At 39.2% G+C, this 14,884-nt stretch overlaps 1 protein-coding gene across 1 annotated transcript in view; it reads right to left on the reverse strand.

The window, feature by feature from the left end:
• mpp7a (membrane palmitoylated protein 7a) overlaps nt 1-12,734 on the reverse strand; it is a 171,563-nt gene extending 158,829 nt beyond the window's left edge. The window contains exon 1 of the mRNA XM_042510456.1: nt 12,580-12,734. The gene's annotated coding sequence lies outside the window, so the exon portion shown is untranslated. The remainder of the gene's footprint in view (nt 1-12,579) is intronic.
• Between the last annotated feature and the right edge of the window lie 2,150 nt (nt 12,735-14,884).

The raw sequence follows: 14,884 nt of genomic DNA on the forward strand, positions 1-14,884 counted from the left end.
CCTTCACTGTCAGTCAGAGCTGGAGCTGATAACCACAGAGCCACAACCTCCAGGGCTGAAAAACAAACCCAACAATCAACTGGGGGCTTGAGGCAGATTCCTAAATAATCTAAAAAAAAAAGTAAATAATCCCTCTTGTTAAAATGCCCAACAGCAAAAATAAACATCTAATACATTTCCCCCTTCCACTGTACGGGGGATGACATTTTTATATAGCTCAGCCTTTTACCTTTTAATTCGGCCTAAAGTGATGCATAATTAAAGGGGGGCTGCTCTGAGTGACAGGCTGTCTGTGGGTAGTGTCTTTGGCTGCTCAGTCACATGCACCTCTCACTCCTCTGCAGCATCAACCTCTCGTCAAATCGAGCCACCTCTGGCTCCAAAACACCAAGATAGCCACAGCCAAAATGCAGATTTAGAGGCTCCTCAAACAAATGGGTAACATCATGCTAGCTTCAGCCATTATTTTTACATTTCACAAGAAATGCTCATGCCTACAACAGTCATTTGTCCAGGGAATAAATGGCAACTGGAACATTTTCCACTAAAGACAAAAGTTAGTTAGTGAGTTTTTTTGTTCAGTGGTAAAGGGGGTTCAGTAACACTACTTACTCAGCAATATCTACCTAAAGGTTGCTAATGTCTTTATGGCATGTAACTAGGGGACGCACAATGCTGGATTTTTTTGGCCAATGACCAATACCAATTTTAATATATCCACTTTTATTCCCACTGGATTTTTGTTTTCATCAGGTCTCTTCTGCAGGAGAATTAACATCTTATTTAACACACTCTTGTCATGAAGGCCCACCAGGAGATGAACACATACAATACAATGCTTTTTGTTATTCAATCATTGTGCAAAATAAGAAAAATACTTCAACTTAGGGTTTATGTTTTATATCTGTTCACTTTGTCAATAAAATAAAAATATACTGGATTGTTATATTGGCAGAAATCAGCATGTTACTGATGACATGCCAATATAACTGTGCATCCCTATATGTTATTATACTCAATATTATATTATATAACTATATATTCAAAATTGGTGTGTGTGTTTCTTGATTAACTTCTGTTATTTCCAATGTGTTTTTTTTTTCTAAATTTGACGTGTGTTTTTGTAAATTAGTAAGTGGGTTCAGTTCATATGCTGGTGTGTTCTTCAGCTGCAGTGTGTTAAACTCTCTCTGCCACCACAGCAGAAATGATTAAGCTTATACTGTCCAGCATATCTGACTAAACCTTATTACTCAGCCACTTGTAATGTTTGACTAATAGGCCTTCCACGCAATTACTTAGATACTTGACACGTCGGTTAGTGGAGATGACGATAAGAAATGTCTAACATGGGGGAGGAGGATAATAGAAAACTTTAAACAAAATAACTTTCATGATCCAGGGGACAGAGAACAGGACAGAGCCCCACTGGTTTACCTCTCAGTCCTCTCCTCTTGTCCGCCATCAACCAGACTGAATGGTTTTAATCACGAGGGCTGAGCCATCAAAGAGTGAGGACTGCATAGTTAATAGGCTGTTGTGAAGGGGTATTCACAGTTAAATAGCTGTGATTACACTCAATGAGCAACGAGGGAATAGACGGAGAGTGGGCCAAGTGGACTAAAGAAGAATGAATGCCTGTCGGATGCATGCGCACACAAACATACACACAGGAGCTCGGGAACATGCTTTCAACTGCAGAGACAAAAGCGCGCATTCACACACGCATGCACACAGACCTCCTTTTTGCCAATCAAACATTAACGTGTTGTGGTGTGTAGTCAAGAGGCAATTAAGGAGGGGGGGCAGAGATGTTAACAGGCAAATGAAAATTCAGCCTCTGGGAGACGGGGAGGAGGGGAGCCAGAAGGAGGTGGCAGGAGACACAGCAACAAGTGTACGGAGCTACAGCTGACACTACTTGAGACGCCCCACACATAAAGGGGGGATTTAGCCCGTGACAACCACTGCTTCTGTCTGGAGTCTCTGCCAACCGAGAGAAAACAGGCAGCTAAAGAAAACCCACTTAATCAGCACTATTTTGGAGGACTCGAGGTCACTGCAAGACCCCTCCACCGTCACAGAGAAGCAGGTACACCATATTACCCAGTCTCCCCTGTTTCTTCCCCCCCGTCTCCCACCAGTCACCAAATCAATGCTTACACTGCAGGAGGGTCAAGAGTGGAATCAATATCTTAAATGGCACCAGGAAACAAAACATGGTTTAATGTCATAAAGCCATCTGCTGTGTAAATGTGGGCAAATGACATTAGATTTACAAGGAAAATACTAGAGATGCACAAATTGCATTTTTCTTTTTTTCTTTTTTTAGCTCTGACCAGCCATTTCCAATTTTGTCCATTTTTTATTTTCTTTCTAAGAACTATAATTGACAGGATGAAATATATGTATATATTTGAGGGCTTTTTTTTAATTTCCTACTTTTGTGGTTTTATTGCTCTAATTGCTCATGTTGTTTTTGTTCTTTTTTTAAAATCAATTTACATTGACATTTCGCGTCCTGCATCCTGCATTTTTCGTTCTCTTGTTTTAATTTTATTTAAACTCTACCCCAGTTTGTGCTGCTCATGTTCAGTAGAACTGAGTATCCAATTTTTGCTTTTTTGCTTGTCAAAGCACTTTTTAGAAAGTTGCAGTATCTCTCAGCCGAGGGTTAATCGAGAAAGGGAGATGCTGATGGATGTTATGGTATTGGGTTGCAATGGTGGGGTGCTAAAAACTACATTTCACCTTTTTTAATTATTATTATTATTATGAATATTTTTTTTAAATAGACTGATCGTGCAGTATAAATAAAGTCATTATTATTATTATTATTATTATAATTATTATTATTAAATAGACTGTTGAAGCTAGGAAGCCCAGAGAAGCCTCATGCTGAAAGCAGGATTTTTCTAGGAGGCGATCCCTGAGTGCAAGGCAGCAGAGGAGAGAAGCGGACAACAACATCCAACATGAAGTTCAATTCCTCTTCTAAATGTTACTTGTCACCTTCTTTGATCTGCAACCATTCAACTTCAGAAAACTTACAACGTTTGTGAGAGAAAAGCCTGTTATTTAATATAAACCGTGTGTCACAGCGATAGGCGAGGAGCAGATGGTGGTGACATCAGCGTGTAATGTGTCTGTTACAACATTAAAGCGTTCTAATTACGCTAAGATGAATTACAGTCTGTATCTTATGCACCACGATCAAGTTACTGTGACTGTCATCTTTGGGGATCAAGGCAGGAAGGAAAACATGGGTCACAGGACCGGTGTACGGTAACCGAGTTCCACAAATATCAACACAAGCTACATGAATATTACAGCCTTAAGGTCCATTAATACATCACTGGATAGCCGTCACTGACAGGTGACACAGATCCTCTCATGCTGATGCTGCAAACTTGGAGCTATGAGGTTAAATGTCCTGTGCCTTGTTTTCAAACTTAACGTACTTGTTTGCTTGAAACGAGTTCTGAGAAGTCCTCAAGTCAACTCGCCATCAGCATGAGCATACAATAAATAAATACTGCATAAATACTAGCTACAGCTACCTCCGTTCCCACACTTTGTCATGAGAAAATTTCTAAACTTTCCAAGATTCAAACTCTACTCACACATAATTTTAGCATCACACATGGTGTGACCGCCAAAAAAAAGCAAATCCAACCGTTTCCATTTTTACAGTTTCTGTCCATTAAAAATGGTCTCACTTAGGCGATTTTTTAAGAAAACTTCCTTAAAATAATAACTAAATAAATAACCACAAATTTTAAGTTCTTCCAAAAAAAATTTAAAGATAAAAAAAACTGAAATATTAAAAATATAAAAAATATTTTAAAAGAACACAAATATTGGTGTAAACTTTTGAGGAAAATAAGCCATCCAAACCTGTTTTCTTAAAAACAGAGGGGAAAAAATTAGAAAAAAATGTTAAAGCTTTCTATAAAAATTGCCAAAAAATAAAAATAAGAGGAAAATATTGCCTTTCTTTTCAAAATTCTTTAAAACTCGGCAGTGAAATAATAGAAAATTCAGCCATTTAAAGCTGCATGCCCTCCCCCTTAAAGCTAAAAGCGCTTGAAAAATGATGTGACATGCCTTGTGGGCATACATGAAGGGAGAGCTGGAACACAGGGAGAAAATAAAGAAACTTTCGTGATGAACAAATTAACAAAATCGTAACCAAAACATCGCCACACATCCACGCATAATAGAGCTATGTTACGTTGTCTGCTACAGATAATAAATTCACCATGATGTTACATTAATGTAATGCCAGTTATGACCCAAAACACATTTCCATGATTTTTCCCAAAACTTCCGATGATTTTTACTATTTGCATGACTTTTTTCTGGCCTAGAAAATGTGATATGTGAAATTCAGAGACTTTTCCAGGTTTTCCATGACAGTGGGAACCCTGAACTACACAAGTCCTCTGTGGTTGCTTTGATTTACTGGACAGAGCCACAAACAAGTACACACTTTGGCCTATTTTGGTTGTCTTCACTCCAAGTATGCTGAATTATTCACAGGGCTGCCATAAGGGGAACAGGCGTAGTAATGCTAGGCAGGGCCATGCATGGAAATCCTCATAAATAAAACAACTCTTGACAAATAAGCCTGACGTCAGTCTAGTGAACCCACTGCCTCACTATGTAAGACTATAGCCTCCACTGACTACTGACTAATTGGTTACAAGCTGCCACAGACTTAAATTATGTCTCCGCTTGACTTTGTAACAATTCCTTAAGGAATGTTTTAGCTTTAACCGTTTGAAACCTGAGCACAATGGCCGAAATTCTTCCTAAAACAGTGGACACACAAAATGAACAACCCAAAAATTAGCAAGAAATTAGAAGAAGACGAAAAAGAAAACAAGAACAAGCAAAAGAAAAAGAGGTAACATAACTTTAAATATATAATAACAATTAGTTTTTGGACATTTTTTCCCTATTTTCTAAAAAAAAATATATCTGATAATCCGCCCAGATATTTTTCAGGCCATTGTCTTGTCACATTTATTTATTTATTTTTTTTTTTGGCAATTTGTGGGGCATGTCTTACCAAGTGACTTTTCCAATGTTTTGTTTTAGAAGTCCTGCGAATTTTCTCAGGTTTCAGAGGTTTAAATTCTTGTAAAAAAAAAAGGCGTCTGAACGCTGCACAGGAAGCTGATGTCAATCCGAGTGTTACTGGACTTACAAAACCCTAAAAAGCTCAAATTTTCAAGATTATGATCAAGGCATTTTGTGTATATAGTATTCCCACATCACCAGCTCGTAGCACAGGTTCCTGTTAGAGTCAGGCTGCAGATGTAGCTGAATAAGAGGACCTCTGTACTTTACAAGTGGAGCTCTACACTTTTTAATAGTGTTTGCTTTAAAACAGGAACGAAACAGTGTCCCATAACAAAACACCACATTTCTGAACCACTCATGTCTAGACCTATATACAGTAACACATTATGGCTTAACCTCCTCGCTGACTTGCTTTGCTGCACCCAGCACTGTTATTAATGCCACCACCGTTCACTCAGCCTCTCTGCTTTCTCCATCAAAAGCCACCCCGTGGTGAGTCAGGAGGACGGCATGCCTGCACGGTGAGCACAAGCTTTGGAGCTGGAATATACCGAAGCCAGCGCAGGTGTCTGATGGCTGCCAGTTGCTGGGTGGGCTCATTCCAGCGCAGCAGCGCAGAAGCTCAGGGGGCGCTCTGAGAAACCCTACACCTCTGTAAGGGCAGGCAGGGGCAAAAACAACACAGCGTCACTACTGGTGATCCTCATCATCTGTGACCCTGTCGGAGACCCTGCCAAGTACATCACTTTAATCTCTCCGTCTGGGATCAGCAGAGCAGCAGGAGGCTCACAAGTCCAATGCAACTGAGATTAGTGATACCGTCGAGTAAGATGGTTGATTATGCAGGAATAGCATGATGGATGGATAAATAGACGGATGAATGAAATGAGGAATGAATGAAAAAACAGATGATTCTGAATGGGCCAATGGGTGGAAAGAAAGTTGTGTCAGTGGGCATAAGGATAATCAGATGGAGAGCTGGATAAAATGGAGAAATTTAGGGCTGCTCTTTGAAAGTCGGAGACTCGAATCATCAGTCCCTCAGTCAACTGAGTCTGCTTCAAGTCGAGCAGTCGAGTTTTTGCACTTCCGGGGATGTTTTGGTCCCCAGATTTTGCTTGAGAGTAAGTGCTCTTGACTTTCACGCTACTCTCTGCAGCTGCGGACATGCTGCAGTAGCGCAGAGGGAGAGAGAAACCGTACCCTAAAGTGAAGAAGTGGTGAATTTACACTTCACAGCAAGTTAATATGATACAGTCTCTGGCTTTTGGTGATATCTAGTGTCTACAAAACATGGGAAGCAACCAAGAAAAAGAATGTGGATATATTTTGGTATAGTCATATCAATCACAGACCTCTGAATTGAATCAAAATGAAAATGCAGCCGTGCAGACTTTATGATATCAGCAAATATTGTACAGTCGCCCGAGATTCCAGTTTACTGTATTGCACCCTTGAAAACCATAAAAAGACAATTCTTATGGTATTACGATATCCAAAATCTAAGACGATCACGGTATCAAAATAAAATTGATTTATTGCTCAGCTCTTATTCAATCTTTCATGTGTACAAGCTGCTCAATTCAACAGAACAGTAAATGATAAGTCTGTCAGTCAGCAGTAAATCAAGACTACAATATGGACTGCAAAAGTCTGCACACATAGACAGAAATACATGTGCAGTATTTAATGTGTTGACCAGACCATGTGGTTTCAGACTTTGTGACTGGATTAAGCTGCAGCAACAACATACTTGTATACATATTTCATAGGATGCCAAGTTTAGCAGTGGCTGGTAGTAAAGTAGGTTTATCTCGATGTGTCAGGAGGCAGCGCTCAGAGATCTGAAGTGAGAAACCACTCAATACTTGATGTAGAGGACTCAATGCAAGATAATGCTGCTGAAACAGTCAAAATCTAACTAACACACTCAGATAAGACGTGATTGGAAGTCGAGTTATTCTGTCATGTAAACACCGCAGTCGGACATAAACTGGACTATGTGCTCTGTGCACGCTTCCAGTCACCGTGCTTGCCTCCCTTGGTGTTTAGGGATAGGAACTGTTCGTTATTTATGGGGGGGGGGTAACGGGTGCTGCAAAAAGGGTCAGGTTTTTTTCTTTAAATGTAAGCACTGAGGAGGGACTTGTGTTTTTAATTTGACTTAGGTGAGGTATATAAAACTTGAAAAGGTAATATTTTATATTTGTTTTAAATAAAAAAGTCACACCCCAGCTGGCCCCTTCCTCAGATAAATAACGTACAGTCCCATAACATCAGCATAGATGCTAAGCAATGACCTGCTGTGGACGGGCTCACAGAAAAACATATGTTAGCCACGTAAAAAAGTCAATATTTTTTTAGTGTACACTTTACCTTCCATAACAGCTGATGGAGGCAGCAGTAGGGCAGTAGCTCTGCTGTTCAGTGCAGTAAAATTACTGTTTTTATCATCGGAGGCTGGTGTTTTTGATATAAGAGCTTCAAATCCCCATCGGACAGAGCTGTCTTATGGCAAGGTAAAGCGGTGAATATACTCTAAATATAAATAACGTAGCTTCACTTAAACTGACCTTGTTTTTTTTTCCAGGTGGCTTAAAACTAATCCATGAAGTTTGTTCAGTGCCGTTTGATTATATATACGAGACGCAGCAGTTTTCTACCCCAGAGTTATTGTAAATAAACAATTGTGATTGTGAGTGTATATCTTAGACTGTGTAAATAATATAGGTTTATTGCAACAAGCTGAAAGGGGCATATCTTTACCTGCCGAGTCAGACATACTTCTGTCGATAAATTGATTCTCCCCGGTGCACGCATACTGGGAAACGGACAACAGTCTGGTTAAATGGCCTAGTCGAGCTATGGTCATATACTTCAGTTAAACTGAGCATGTATACGTACTGAACGAGGTTAAAATGGCAACACTTCTCTTCAGACAAGGCAATTTCCTGTGTTTCTGAGTGAGCTGATAGTGATCCAAACTAATGCTTGGATTAAGAGTCTTAAAACCTCTCCATCCTACCCACCCTTAAGCCCCAAGGAAATAGCTTCACTGCTGACAAGCAGTTATGGAAGCCAACTCTTGGCTTTGTCCCTGACTGTGAACGGCGCAATGGGCTGCTGACAGGTTCCTCATCAACACAAGCTGCGCTGTCGCAATGACAGGAAGCGTTTGTCTCAATCAGCAGGTTGCTCAGATGAATTCTGGGAGTTGGGCCTTGCGCAAATAGCATTCTTAGTTCCCACACCTCCCTCCCCCTTACTCGGGGACCGTCCATGCTGGGAATGCGAGCTATGCAGCGCTGCAGCTCGGAGACACCTGTTCAGACAGCCAACACAGGGCAAAGCCTCCTACGCTGGGCCTCGCCTGAGCCGCTGCATCCGACCCCACCCTGACCTCGACTGCCTAGTCTCCACACTCCAGCACTGTGGGCACAAAAATCAAGCATTTTTAATGACACGGGCACTCATGCGGGCCAGCCAAGACCACGTCCAGGTGGCAATCCTTTGCAGCCCTTTTGAACACATTTTCCCCGTGTTTGATGCCTTCAATAAAGAGCCTGTGAACCCAGCAAGGACATAATAAAACCATCACATACTGGTCACGATGCTAAGCTGTTGACCTCTTAATCAGCACAAGCCACAGTAATGAACTGGACTGAAATACTTCTAATCAAAGTCTCCTGGGAGAGTCCCCCTGCCCAGCTGGAATACAGACTAAAAGGCCTCCCACCTTTTTTTAGAAAAGATTTAAAAGAAGAACTAGGCTACTCCCAGTGAGAGCAGAGGAGCCGGCCAAAACTGCAGACGAGCCATTGAGGTTTCAGAGTTTACACAGAAATGTCTGCTCTCTGGAGAGTCCCCTCAATGGCATTCAAATACAAGGAAAGGAGGGTCATTGTCCATGTCTCTCTCTTTCTCACAGCCAGAGCACCATAACAGGGACAAAGACAAGGAACAATGCGGATGAATGATGGGACATGGTGCAAACTACGTACCTGGCAAGCAAGCAGGACGGTTTCAAATTAATGAACGTAGACATAAATCTAAATGTAACCTTTAAAGAGCCCCTATGGTAAAAAAGTCAGATTTCCACGTATTTTTTGTTCGTAAAGCAGGTATTGGTGCTGTATAAACACTGTGAAAGTATCAAAACACTCACAGAGAGAGAAATGCACGCAGTCCATATTAAGAAACTGTGCCTTTAAATGCGCTGGCAGGATCTGTGAAAAGTTGTGATGTCACAAAAACACTACATAGTAAGGATTTGCCGTATCATATTATTGATGATGATGCCAGTATAATTTTGAATTATCATATTCAAAATTATACTGGCATCATCATCAATAATGAAGTGATGAATAATAAAGAAAAATTCATAAAAATTCATATTGTGATAACGACAAACTTCTATTTTGATTACATAATGGGGTCATACTGCTACGCATGGCAACAGCAAGCGTGGCTGAAAGCAAAATTGCTTCCAACCAGGAGAAGTGAATTTTGATCAGTTTTATTTTGTTGTAATGTTTATATTTTATAAATAATGTGAATCTCTTTCTTAGTTACTGTTGATGTTTGTAAACTAAAGAAATTAGTGATTTTTGTTCAGTTTTCACTGAGTATTTCAAGGCGAACTACGTTTATGTTGACACATACAACTATAGCACTTATTTTGTTCTAATTGTACGTTCTTGAAATAAATAACAGAATACTCTCAGTGTTTTTATAATAGTAAAGAATATCATTATCACAAAAGTACCCTGAAATATACTGATATTATTTTACCCACTATCCAGATTGGTCCAAACTTAAAACATAAACATTGTAAATTGTTGGAATATTTTGTGTCTGACAGGAAGTAAACATGGGCCCAACCTGTTGCCTTGCAATGCAATTTCAGTAAAAACCTAGACCTACATATGCTCAAGTGGAAACAAAAATCACAAGTATAAACCAGAAAAGGAGCATATTATGGGAACTTTAAAGTAATATTGAGAGTAATGATGAAAACAGCTCTGCAGTGTTTTGGTTTCATTCAGTTTTGCTGTAAGATGCTCCTCTAACTACAGCTTATAAAACAAGTGGTTTAACATCTGAATTAACTTTTGTTCCTGCCCCTAAGCATCAAGTACTGCACTTTTCCTGAATGATGAGCATGCGAGCATTCAAAAAGTATGCAGACTCTGTTGAGGGGAATAAATGACTCAATGGAATGCTAAATAATGGCATTTCCATTTTTAAAGAAAATTGCTACTGACATCTTGGGTCTCTCTGGATTTTCACCACATCAAGAAACAGATGGTTTCGTAGCACTTATGAGGGTTATTAAGCATTTTCATGTTAAAGTAAAGACACACAAGGGTCTTAGATCATGTGACAAGAACTCATTCATATAATGGCATACCCTCAAGCAATAATGGTTATGAAAGAATAGTGTAAGTTAGTGATCCCAACTTAAGGTCTGCAGGCCAAATCTGGCCCCTTACAGGATGCCTGATGGCCCTCTAACCATTTTCTAATTCACAATTAAAATAAAATGATTCACACTGGGGATCGTGTTTGTACTTTTAGTATACATAAGGTGCCAGAGAACATAAAACAGCATCAAAATAGAGATTGTTTTCCAAAAAGTGCCAGGAGGATCCCCCAAACCCCTGACAGAGGTCCCAGCTAAGTCCCTAATGTCCTGAAATGACCTAGAATCACAGAAATATACTGAAATCCTAGAAATATCACAAAATTTTATAAATGTCCTAAAACCCTAGAAATGTCCTAAAATCCTTGAGATGTCCTTAAATCCCAGAAACGCCCCAAAATCCTAGAAATGTCCTAAAATCCTAGAAATACAAGAAATGTCCTGAATTAAAAAAATGTCCTAAAATCCTAGAAATGTCCTTAAATCCTAGAAATGATCCAAAATTCAAGAAATGTTCTAAAACTCTAGAAATGTCCTAAACTCCTAGGAATGTCCTAAAATACTAGAAAGGTCCTCCAATCATTGAAACATCCTAAAATCCTAGAAGCGTATTAACATTCTAGAAAGGCTCTAATACTTTAGAAATGTCCTAAACTCTTAGGAATGTCCTAAAATACTAGAAATGTCCTCCAATCATTGAAACATCCTAAAATCCTAGAAACGTCCTAAACTGACCTAAAATTCTAGAAATGCTCTAATACTCTAGAAATGTCCTAAACTCTTAGGAATGTCCTAAAATACTATAAATGTCCTAGAATCATTGAAACATCCTAAAATCAAAGAAGTATCCTAAGATCCTAGAAATGACCTAAAATCCTATAAATGTCCTAAAATCCTAGAAACATACTTAAATCCTAGAATTGTCCTAAACTCCTTGAAACCTCCCAAAAATCCTAGAAATGTCCTAAATCCCTTAAGATATCCTCAAATCCTTAAAACATCCCAAAATCCTAGAAATGACCTAAAACTTAGAAGTGTCCTTAAATCCTAGAAAGATAGGGCCCCTGTCCTCCTGTCATTTTGCAAAAGTGCCCTACAGGCAAAGCAAGTTGAGCATCCCTGCCGTAAGACCGAAATACTTTGTGTCACCTATGATTATATTATACAAATGTGAAGCATGCAAAACAAATGGCTGGATATGATGGAGGCTGGCCAAGAGCCGAGCGTCCCGGTGGGGCTGCCAGCTCAGAGGCTGTCGGCGCTATCAGCCAGTGACAAGCTCCGTGTCACCACACTTGACTCTGCGGGGCAAAGGGGCTCTGTATTCCCTGCGGCCATGCTGCACGGCACGCTGCACTTCCTGGAGAGGAGGAACTCCGTGCGTGCAGGGTGTGGGTGTGTAGTGTTTTGTGGAAGTTAGGGAGTGTGACACGAGGAAATTCTGTCATTGTGGTTTGCGTATACGTTACCAAAATCCTTCTGTTTTCTAGGCTTCGCTGTGCGGTAATGAGAGGTTCAAATGCAGCTTTTGTAGTCGTTACCATGAACAGCTTATCATTTCATAACATCATGTTAGCCCTGCAGTAAAGCTGCATTCGCTTTCCCGCGGAAACAAGATGTCAGGTGAAATTTAATTGAGACAAATAGCACTAAAAAGTCATTAGCCCATTCGTCAAGAATTGCATATTTGGGTGTGCGTATATTTTTAGAGAAAGCAAGGTTATGCTCTGATTAAACTACTTTAGTACACCAATGCTAAGCTCCCGGAGAAATATATATTATATAAATGCACCTAGCTTTAGGTTAGCAATGACATATACAGTATATTTGCTGCTAGGTTACTTCATTTAGCTCCTCGGTACCACACAAACCAAGTGTAGTGATATTGCTCTGTCATAAGGTGAGTAGGTGGTTGTATTGTAGCTTTGTCCCCCGTATTCACAATAAAGCCATGACGATATTTTCGACAGTTTTCATGCGAATATTCACTCTGCCTTTTTGTTTTCAACAGCTTAACAATTGGAAGGATAACGTAAGTTTGTAGCTACATACAATATGTTGGTACTCACTTTGCATAGGAGGTCGGAGTTGAATGGTTCCTTGTCGGTCACAATACTCCAGCGGTTCCTTTGAAGACAAAACTTTTCCGTTTTTTATCCTCCGCTTTTAAAAAACTGAGATTTGTTCCCTTAAACCTCCTGAACTCATCCCCGCTTTCAGTGGAAGATCTTCTCAACACAACCTTTCAAAATGTTACGCCTCGGCTGTGCCACTCTCTCCAAGACAGATAAAGTGCTCTGTTCAAGGCGCTGATTTGGAAACGGTTTGTTTATTTAAACGCAACGTGAGCGGCTGACTGTGTGACTACGCCAAACTGTTCTGAGATCTGCGCCGTGCAGCGCTTTCAGCACAGAGGCCGCCCAATCTGCTCGCTCATTGGTCGGTATTGTTTCAGGGCGTGTCCGATTGTTCGCTTCTGTATTTTGATTGGTTCATGTTTATGTCAGTCATTAGCTAACGCCTCCGTTGTAAGTTCGCCTCTCCGCCGACAGGAGGAAACCAAACAATCGCACTTGGACCGCATCATTTTTTGAGAAATAGTGTTTATAGACATATATAAAGAAGCTGCAATTTACAAGACAAAAGGGTGACTAACATAAAACATTATTTCATTTTTCTAAAACATAAACGACTTGCTTTCAATGAAATCATTACAAATAAGACTAGTTAATTGCATCATTAATTGGAACTGTGTCATATTAATATGATTTATGCATTTTATGCCCTTTGGCACAGAGAACCCGTATTTTTTTTAGTAGAACTTATAACTGCTCTAAAGTTTGATTATTTATCAAACCATAGTCCATATATTGGCTCCTGCTTGTGAAATCACTGGCAAATAATTTATGCCAAATATAGCTTTGCAATAAAGGGTTTTTTAAAAAAAATAAAATAAAATAAATAAATGAATATATTTTATGTAATTTTCTTAATATTGTTTTTACGTACGTACAGATTTTATTTTACATTGGAAAAAACTCTTTTCTTTAGCTGTATTTATTTTATTTTATTTCATTTCATTTTTGTAATTTGAATTAAGTGGACATGACTTTTTTTTCTGAATTAATTGTAATTATCTTATTTGGGAATGGTCAGCTACCGTCATTGGCTATGACTTGTGCGAGTTACACTAGTTGCTGTTAATAAAAGTTGTTCGATACCTCCCCCTGCAGGTCATTCTATGCTACAATGCAACAAGTAGTCAAAGATGGGAACGTGTACTTTGCACAGGGATGTGAGTTGATTTTCAACAAAAACTATAAATAAATTTTAAAAAATGTGTCCTAAAGTAGCTGAGGTTAGACTACACCGCTGATGTTGGTGACAATACCTCCACCATTCTCCTGCAGCACACTTAATATCTGCACTCAATTTATGTCATATTTCACATGTATAGCCCCAATAATACTTATTTAATTTTTTTTTTTGCATTTTCCCTCTTGTATGTATTGCATTTGTATTTTTTTTTTTCTTTATATGTCAAGCTCAGTATACTCAACATACATCATTGTAAGCTAAAGCATAGAGACTGATTGTATATATGTGTGTGTGGACATGTTCTAGAAAAGTGCAAACAATAGCAGAACCCCTCTTTGTGTCCTCTTGTCCCACATTAAAGTGCGTTGTGTGCCAAAACGCTGAACCGCAGCTTCTTTTGTCCTCAGCGGGGGATATGATGTGGGCTATATTGTGTGGGAACAATGGAGTCCAGCCTCCCTCTTTGACTGATACTCACTCTGAACCATCAATACAACCTGGTCAAAGCCACGAAATCTGAGGGGACTGCATGCACACACATCTCAAAGGCCCAAGTTTAGACTTGCAAATCAACATGATGCTCCTAAGGAGGATTCCCGAGGGACTCTGGGGTTTGTGGCACTCTGCACTGATTGAGATATATATGTATATTTATATTTATTTTTTTACATTGAAAAATAACCCTTAATGATAGTCTCACTATTGTTTTTATGCCTATATGTGTGGAGCCCTTTTCAGGGTTCCTCCAGCTCAAGACAAGTTAAATTTAAGACTTTTTAATACTCCTGAGAATAAGACCAATGGAGGAAAAAACAAAAACATGAACCCGCATAAATCACTTAGGGTTAGAACAATTTTGTCCAAATGTTTATAGTAACTAAGATAAAGTCTAACTTTTTTGGTTACAAAGTTGAATTAAAAAATAAAATAAACATAAAAAAATCTTTTGAAGTTGAACACATGGAAAACATATTGTCATAAATATCCATTTGGTTTGCCTTGACAAAAAAATGAAGTTTTAATTTGTCATTAGATTGGGTGTGGTAAATGTACCTG

Source organism: Plectropomus leopardus, chromosome 21 (genome assembly GCF_008729295.1).
Source record: "Plectropomus leopardus isolate mb chromosome 21, YSFRI_Pleo_2.0, whole genome shotgun sequence".
Classification (NCBI taxonomy): Eukaryota; Metazoa; Chordata; class Actinopteri; order Perciformes; family Serranidae; genus Plectropomus; species Plectropomus leopardus.